Source organism: Gordionus sp. m RMFG-2023, chromosome 2, assembly GCF_954871325.1.
Source record: "Gordionus sp. m RMFG-2023 chromosome 2, tfGorSpeb1-WG-v2, whole genome shotgun sequence".
Lineage (NCBI taxonomy): Eukaryota > Metazoa > Nematomorpha > Gordioida > Chordodea > Parachordodidae > Gordionus > Gordionus sp. m RMFG-2023.
Window position 1 is genome coordinate 59,909,870 of NC_088776.1, and position 10,046 is coordinate 59,919,915.

The following is a 10,046-nucleotide window of genomic DNA, read 5'->3' on the forward strand; positions in this document are numbered from 1 at the left end:
AAGTTTCATCATTTTAAATGGTTTTATAATTTTAAGCTAGTTTTTTTATCTTTAAATTGAAAAGTAATATGTCAAAATTAAGAATATTATAAACGCAAAGCTGAATATTGAAAGATTTTTTTTAAAGCCAATCTAAATTAGCTTAAAATTATTAAAATGGCAAGGGTTTCAAACACACCGTTCTGGATTGTAAAATAATCAAAGTTTTAAAATCCGTTCCAATTTGAAAAGCTGTATGGAAAGTAGATCGGATTTTAATAAATAATAAGTTTTTATGATAATATTGCTATCAATAAGCGGTTTTTTCAATATGAAAAAAATTCTAATTTATTAAATTTGTTGATCAGGTCTCATTGCTCTTGGGTTGTGAGGTTACAATGGTTTGGAAGTTAAAATTTAGTTTGCACTTCTGTTTCTATGTCTTTTGAATTTCAGTTTCGATGGATTTGGAACTTCTATTTCAATGGGTTTGGAACTTCTGTTTAAAAGCTTTTGAATTTCTGTTTCAATGGGTTTGGAATTTCTGTTTCGATGGATTTGGAATTTTATCTCGATGGATTTGGAATTTTATCTTGATGGATTTGGAATAACAGTTTTAAGGATTTGGAACTTCTGTTTCGATGGATTTGAAATTTCCATTCATTGATTTTGAATTTCTGTTTTTTGGGATTTGATACTTCTGTTTGTTTTGGTGGATTTAGAATTTCTGTTCATGGATATGGAATTTCTGTTCATGGATTTGGAATTTCTGTTCATGCATTTTGAGTTTCTGTTTAGATCGATTTGAACTTCTGTTTCGATGGGTTTAGAACTTCTGTTTCGAAACTTTTGAATTTCTGTTTCTATGGATTTGGAACTTCTGTTTCGATGGATTTGGAAATTCTGTTTCTATTAGTTTTGAATTTCTGTTTCGATGGCTTTTGAATTTCTCTTTGGATGTTTTTAAAATTTTGTTTCTATGGATTTGGAACTTCTGTTTATATGGCTTTTGAATTTCTGTTTCGATGAATTTAGAACTTCCGTTTCGATGCGTTTGGAACTCCTGTTTTGATGTATTTGGAATTTTTGTTTTGATGGATTTGGAATTTCTGTTTTGATGGATTGGCATTTCTTTTTCTATGGATTTGGAACTTCTGATTCGATGGGTTTGGAATTTCTGTTTCGATGGTTTTTGAAATTATGTTTCTATGTCTTTTGATTTGTTTAGATGGATGTAGAATTTCTTAATTGTAAAAATTAATTGAATTGCCTATATATGAATCCTTAGGCATAATTAAAAAACATTACAACCATTAAAAATCCTAAACAAGAAAATAAAGGTATGAAATTTAAATATTTTTTTAAAGAGAGGGAAATGTGAATAATATTTTATTTGCATATTTTAACGTAAGGATTGAAATTATTAATTTATAAATAAAAATAAATTTAAGCACCAGAACGCGAAAAAATAAATTGGAGACTAAAACGTAAAAAATAAATTGAACACTAAAACGCTAAAAATTAAAACGCTGAAAATATTATATAACAATCTTATGGATTTATCATTCTTCATTTAATCTTATATCCAACTTGATGAACTATTATTTCTCATTATTAACAACTTACTGATGATAATAACAATTTTGAAAATTGATAATAATAACGACTGAGTACTACAAGCAAGCTAGACAAAATAAGGGTTTATAAAGATAACTTACAATAAGGATAACAAGCTTACGATTTAGACAAACCAACGTGCAAACTCGATTTAAACAAACCAACGTACAAACACAAAACGATTTGGACAAGCCAACGATTGAGATGACTTATGCGACAACTTGCTCTCTAGGACTGCTTAAATAAACTTATGATAAGGCTTTTTTAGAAGAGGGATAATGTTATATTATAGAAATTAATAAATATATTATATAATTTGGTTAATAAATAGTATATATTTATAATGTAACGCGCATTCATTTAATTAATAACTTATTCAAATTATATTTTTATTTTAGTTATACTTTTATTTTTATAACTTAACCTTTTTAATATTATATTCTAATTTTAGTTTGTAAAAATATATAAATAGTGGATTGAAAAAGTAAATAAATGAACATTTTAAAACATTCTTTATTTTAGTGTTCCGAGAACGTCCTTCTTCTTTTTTCATTAATACATATTGTATTTGTTTCATAAAGAGAAAACACTTCAAAATGACATTTCTAACACAAATATTTAATTCTCTACTAAAACAAATAAATCTCTGCAAACCAAAGTGGTTGCAAATCCAAACAAACAAAATTAAATTTTTATAATATAAACATGCCAGAAATATTTCAAAAAACAGCTGACTAGGTTATAATAAAATTTATTATCGACACCTTTCAACCACTGTCATGATTGAGATTATAACATTTTCTCCTACTACAAAAATTATGTGTTGTCAAACTCTGGGCAATAAAAATTCTATTGCCTTTACAGATATGACCACAAATCTTATAAAAAAAAATTTGTCTGAAGTCTCATATGTATGCACCACTGCTGATTGTTGGAGTGGTAATGTTTTATTTTAGAACTTTTATCGGAGTTACTGCTTATTAACTGGCCCCATTAACCCTCAAGAGAAGATTAGTGGCTTTGGCACTGAGGCACATAATTGGGCAAATATATGATGTCTTGGCTAAAGAAATTATGGATATTCACAAGACTTATAAAATTCATATGATGATGAAGATGGTGAATCTTTGTCAAAACCTTTAAGTAATATATATATTTAACAAAAATTTTTAGAGTTTTTGGAGAAAATAGGAAATTAGCCTACCAAAACAACAACTTTGTTGTTGTCATATGGATCTTATTGCATAGGAGAAGGCGGTAAATGCTATCAATTTTAAACGATCAACATTTGTTAAATGTTTATTATTTTAAAACAAATAAAATACCTCCCCTATAATGGTTGTTATTCTATTGGAGAAATTGGAAAGATATCTTATAGCTCCCAACAAGACCTATTGGACTCCTAATACAAAGCTCTCTGAAAAGTTTTCAGAAGTAGAAGAAGTTTGTGATCAAATTAGATTCACTATGTTTAGGAAAGAGAAATGTTTCTTTATCAAAAAATATGCATCTATTTAAATAACTAAATTTTAATTATTAAGGTTATGAAACCCTTGGCAACATCATTAAAATCTTTAAACAGGAGGATAAACTAGCAAAATACAACCCCAGTTCTAAAAAATCTAATAGATAAATTAAGGAAATTTAGCTACTTGCAGTATTGTCAGCCCCTCGTAGAGAGTGTTTATAGAGGTATTGATAAAAGGTAATGCAATTATTTTATATTGATGGATATCAGAGACCTGCAAAATTTATTTAAAAATTGCAAGGATCTTGGCAAATTTATTAAGATATTTTTAAAAGCAGGCCTACTAAGCCTCTGATATCTAGTAATATTTTAATAGGCCAGCATAGGCATAAAATGTTTAATAGATTTTTTGAATTTTAAGCTAATATTTTGAGTAATATTCTTTGAAAATATATTACAATATGTTTATTCCTTTTTATATGAAGTCTAAATATAATATTAAAAAATTTAATCAATATTTATGATACGACCCAAATGCTAATTTTAATTATAAATAAATATATTCTTATTGTTATATTATATTATTAAATTCCAATAAATTTGCACAATATTTAATATATTTTTAAATTTATTAATTTACGATCAAAAATTTTCTTCAGAAATTTAAATAAGAAAATGATAGTGATTGTGATCCTTTTTTTTAAATAAAGTCGATCCTCACTATCTTATCAAAAGGATCGTTTAATAGAATGTTAATAGAAATGCAATCTATTTATTATTAAATATAACGCTACAATTTGAAACTGTTTCGTATATTCTTGTAGTTTATACTTTGATTTAAATCACTTTTATTGTCAGTATTATTATTTAAGTTGTAGAGGCTGGTATTTCATCCATTTTTAGAGATCGGGTGAGTTTCATTAGAACCTACAGAATATAGGTGAGATTAATTTAATCCATGACAAAAAAATTAGAGGTTTGTCAACTTTTTTTGATAAGTAAATATTTAAAAATGGAATTTATTTTAATACTAAAGCATGAAGACAAAACATTAGAATTAGAAACGTAAAACATAAAATTCCGTTCTTTTATAGGAACCCTTCAACAAAAAAAAGGGTCCGGTTTGGGTACAGGAATAAAATTTAAAAAATACCCGGGTCCTGGTTCAAGGAACATAAAAATAATGACTCAAAATAAGATTTTAATTCATTTATTATTATACTTCAATATATACATATTCATAATTTACAAATGTAATTTATATTTTAAATGTTTTATTCAATCGCACAAGCATAATATCTTCTAAAATATCATACTTGATATTTCCACGTAAATTAGACAATATACACTTTCTACCCTTTCCTAAAATAGATAGTTATCTTTATAAAATTATTGTATTTGTGTCGCCGATACAGCCATGAAGATTCTTAAGATATTTCTGAATATATTAAAGAATTTTCTTCCCAGAATTTTAAAATATTTGTATTCTATTTATTCTCTTATCTTCTTGAGAACTTTTCTATATAAGATGCAATAGGCATTTTTAAAATCCTCCTTTCTATCTGATGATAATTTGATTTTTTTGTCTATCTAAATGTAAAATTTCAAGATTATAATTGTTGCTATCATTATTATTATCACTACAACAAGTAGGTATTAGCCTCCGTTATATTGTGAATAATGAATTTTGCATATGCCATAAATCCTTAAGATGGTCTTTAGCCATTTGCTTTTGCTCAATACTCAATAAAACTTGATATCGAGGGTCTAAATATATAGAAGAGTATACATACAACACTATTTTGCAAATATTGTTGTCTCGAATTTTCATGCTTTCTAATATTCGTATAAAAAGGACTAAAAATTTTTCTAAATCTAATCCATATACCAGAAAAACCAAATAAACATAATTGTTCTGATTGTAATCTTAATATTGTTATTTTTACTAATGCACTAGTAAGGTCATTTATTTGACACCAATCATCTTCCGACAAAATGATTTTATAAAATTATTATAAAAATCTTTCAAACTTAATAATCGTTCTAGCATCATACAAATTGAGGACGAATGTGTTGTTCATTATCATTTAAATTAAAACATTATTTACTTGCACTACAAAATAATTTACTTTCAAAATAATCAACGTATTTCTATAACATAACTTATTAATAAATTTACATAATAAAATCCACAAAAAAGTTAATAAAATTTAAAAAAATTTATATTATTTTATATAAAAATATTTTTATTTTTAATTACTTTTATAAAATCTAGAACCCTTGGACCCTCCACTAAAAGGGTCCGGGTTCGGGTTCACATCCCTGTTTCTAACATGTTTTTAAATTTTACTTTGTTTATTTTAATATCGATTAAGTCTCTAATTTTAACCAGGATAATGTCGTATTAAAAATAAGTTGTATTAATTATACTTCCGAATTCATTAAAAATATCGAAAAATTAGAAGAAAGTAGATTAATAGCAATATAAGAAGAGTCAAATGTGAAATTAAATTTAGAAACTTATGCCATCGTATAGCTCTTAATTGATATCTGAATACCCGAGGAACCAACTGTAAGCGAGTTATAAGTAAAATAAGAAAGTTTTTGCGTATGCCATATTTAAAAATAGTGAGATACAAATATCTAGACACAAATTCTGAAATATATAACAACATTCAATGCACCAGTTGTGCCTTAATATTCCAAAAACCTCAAAGGGCCGCTTGTTAAAAAAGAAAAACGATTTTATATCATTTTGTTTAATTTGAATATACCATTCTAATTATCAACTTATCTTAGATTTGTCCTCAGATAGGGCAAAATTAATAGCTTAATTTAAGTATAAACATTTAATTAATGAAAAAAATAAATTAAATGCAAACACAATTAAAAACAAGAATAAATAATAGAGAGATTGACAATTTTTTTTTCATTCATTTGTTTTTATATAAATATATCTTTATATTAAGGTATAATATAAAGATTCAACAGGGTTTAGAGTTATGATAAGGTAAAGAAGCATATCCTGGAAATGCATTATGCATAATTTGTGTAATATTCATATTGTAATTTATGAATTTTGTGTATTTATTTTCTTTTAAAGATAAGAGGATGATTATGATTTAACTAGTCACTAAATTTAAATTCAAGAAATGGTAATGTGGAAAATCGAAATTACGTAAATAAATAAATGATATGAGTAAGATTAAAAATAACACCTGATTTTAATTAATATTTCGCCTAAACAAAATGATTATTGAGCCATAATTTTAATAATTAAATTTAGGTTAGGTCAGGCATAGGGTGGGGCTATATCTTACAGACCGACCTGAGTCCGATAAAAAACCTTTAATGTGTGAGCCTCATTGAGTCTAATCATAGTTGGACAGCCATAGCGATCTCTAGCCTAACTGATTAATTAGACGTTTTTCATATATAAAAAGGAATAAAGGTAATTTTATATAGTAATAATTGCACCCTATTTTATGAATTTATATCAATAATTAAATGTATCTGATTTTTAAATTAAAAATATATATAGAAATAAAATTAGTATTAAAATTAATATATCAAATAAATAAAATAAAACAATATTATATAAAAACGGAGGTGAGACTACAAGTTCCCAAAAAACATGAGTAATTATATTTTAAAATAGTGATTTGAAGGTTTTGTTTAAAAAATAGAATTCTTTTGGTTCTGATGTAAGGGCACTTTACCTCATTTTTGGCATCGCGGTTGATGAATAAGGCCATTTCTTTTATCTCCTAAAGATAACCTTTTAAACTCAGCCTTGACAGCCTGGGTATCTTTAGCTCCACCTCTTTCTTACCCACAATCTTAACACACCAATCTATTTTCGAATCTTTAATTAAAAAATTTTTTAAAATAATCTCATCGAACCCCCCTTTGGAGTATATTCAACTATTACAGAATGCTGACTGTACTAGTGGTTATGAATGGTTGGAAGCATTGCCAAGTCGTAACCTAGGTAACCTCTTTATGAATAATTAAGAGTTGCCATAGGTCATTTGGATGTAACATTGTTCAACCACATACATGCATCAAATGTAAAATATTAGTTGACTCCAAAGGGAGGCATTGTCTTAATTGTATATATAGTCAAGGCAGGCATGCAAGGCATGCAGCAATTAATTTAGCTATTAGCCGTTCTCTTGCCAGGGCCCGAATACCAAACATCCTGGAGCCTACAAATTTATCATTAGATGATGGCTTAAGACCAGATGGCTTAACTTCTGTGCCTTGGTCTTTAGGGAAATCCTTAATTTGGGACTTCACATGCGTATCTTCTTTCCCAAAAATTTTAAATTCTAATCCGGTTGATATAGCTGAGAAAAAAAAACAATGAAATATTCCAAATTCACAAATTATATTTTTACACCGATCGTAATCTCTTCCCTTGGACATATGCCAAGCGGAACTTTAAGGTTCTTAAATATATAGGGGATAAGACAAGAGCCCTTACATCAGAACCAAAAGAATTCTATTTTTTAAAACAAAACCTTCAAATCACTATTTTAAAATATAATTACTCATGTTTTTTTGGAACTTGTAGTCCTACCTCCGTTTTTATATAATATTGTTTTATTTTATTTTATATTTGATATGTTAATTTTAATATTAATTTTATTTCTATATATATTTTTAATTTAAAAATAAATGACATTTGTATAAAAAAAATAAATATATATATATATATTTTTACCTATTTGCTTTGAAAAAATTCAAAAAAGTTCATAAATAACGATTATGACAATTGTCACTTTTCTATGGTACATCTTCACTGAAATTTTATTTTAACATCTTTACAATATATATTTTTACCTATTTGTTTTAAAAAAATTCAAAAAAGTTCACAAATAACGATTATGACAATTGTCACTTTTCTATGGTACATCTTCACTGAAATTATTTTTTAACATCTTTACAATATATATTTTTACCTATTTGTTTTAAAAAAATTCAAAAAAGTTAACAAATAACGATTATGGCAATTGTCACTTCTATGGTACATCTTCACTCAAATTTTATTTTAACATCTTTACAATATATATTTTTACCTATTAGCTTTGAAAAAATTCAAAAAGTTCAAAAGTAACGATTATGACAATTGTCACTTGGTAAAATCTTCGCATAAATTTTAATTTAATATGTTTACATTTACAATATATATTTTTACCTGTACCTATATATGCTGCTAACTAAAAAGATCAACTTAGTCGACTAAATTAGTCGTTTTAGTCGACTATGATAGTCGTTTTAGTCGACTATGTTAGTCGTTTTAGTCGACTAAATTAGTCGCTTTAGTCGACTATATTAGCTGTTTTAGTCGACTAAATTAGTCGTTTTAGTAGACTAAATTAGTCGACTAATAGACTAATTTAGTCTTTAACAACACTAGTAAGAATTGTATAAGTCAATAAAGACCATATTAAAAAAATCATTTATTTGTCGATTAGTAAATAAGATGTAAAAATATTTTAATCATTTATGATGTTTAAATTAAAAATTAGAAAAAAATTAAAATTTAGATACCTAGCTTTATCATCTGAAATACCTAATACAATTATATTTAGTCGATGAGTAAATAAGATGTAAAATTTTTTAATCATTTATGATTTTTAAATTAAAAATTTAAAAATATCTAATTATCTTTAAAATTGCAAATACAATTATATTTCAAATATAATTGTTTGGAAAAATAATATCTTAAAATCATCATTTTATTCATTTTATTAGCACTGTGTATATAATAATGTTGGAAATAATTATTTCAGAAATAATATATTGAAAGTATAAAAAGATATATAAATCCCTCCTAATGATGGCGTTTTTTGAAAATATATTTTATTTCAATTTTATTTTTTTTACAAAAATTCTAAAAAATTTCTTAAAATCTTTAAATTCAAATTAATTAATATAATTAATTATATTCATATTTTTAATTCAATAAAAGTATTTATTTCTTAATTCTCGACGGCATTTTTATTATCCATGACGTCATATTTATTATTTTTGATGATATTACATTAAAGATGAGATTTTATAGATACATGCTAAGAATATTACGAAATTTAAGTAGCTCATTCAATATCTGTTTATAAGTATATTCAACATTCGACGTATACATTCGTTTTCCATTATAATTTGTATCAAATTAAAGATTAATATTAATTGATTTGTTAAAATTTTCAACGGGGATCCATGGATTGATCATGAATAACTAGAAAGAGTCAAAAGTGTGCGGGAGTGGGTGGAAGGCGGGATTCAGATTATCTCACGACTCTTAAGTATATCAAAAATTAATTTTTCATTTGTGCTAGGTTCATTGCTTGAATATAAATGTTTCGCAATGTATGGTTAAATTATGATTATTAAAGAAAATACTCTTCAAATTTAAAAAAATTTTCAGAGATTCAAAATTTTTCTAAAATATCATATTAACTAATTTTTTTTGTAAAACTTGACAAAGACACAAAACATCCTTAATTTTAAATATAGAAATATCTGTAAATTTATTACTAATTCAATAATTCCTTCTTTTAACATATTAGTTCACTTTAATCCTATAATATTTTACTTGATTCAATCAGCGAACATCTAAACCTTCAACGCTCGAGATGAAAGACACGAAGAAGTTAGTTCGGTACTAAGTCCAACTCCTCAAAATCTCTTCTTAGAGAACAAGACCAATATCACTGATAATTGACCCAAGAAACATGAGTTTGATATCTAGTACTATTATAACAGATTAGACAACCAAGAACGAATATGAAAAAAACTCTAAATCACAAGCATAAGAAAAGGTAAAAGCTTTTCATCGATGATCCCTGGTCCTAAAGAAGGTAAAAGCTACCTCTGATAAATCATATAAAATAACTGAATCATTATCAGAAGAATGTTTCAGAGAGCTAAGAGTAGCCTAAAGGACAGCAAACTTCTTCTATAAAATTAAAGACTT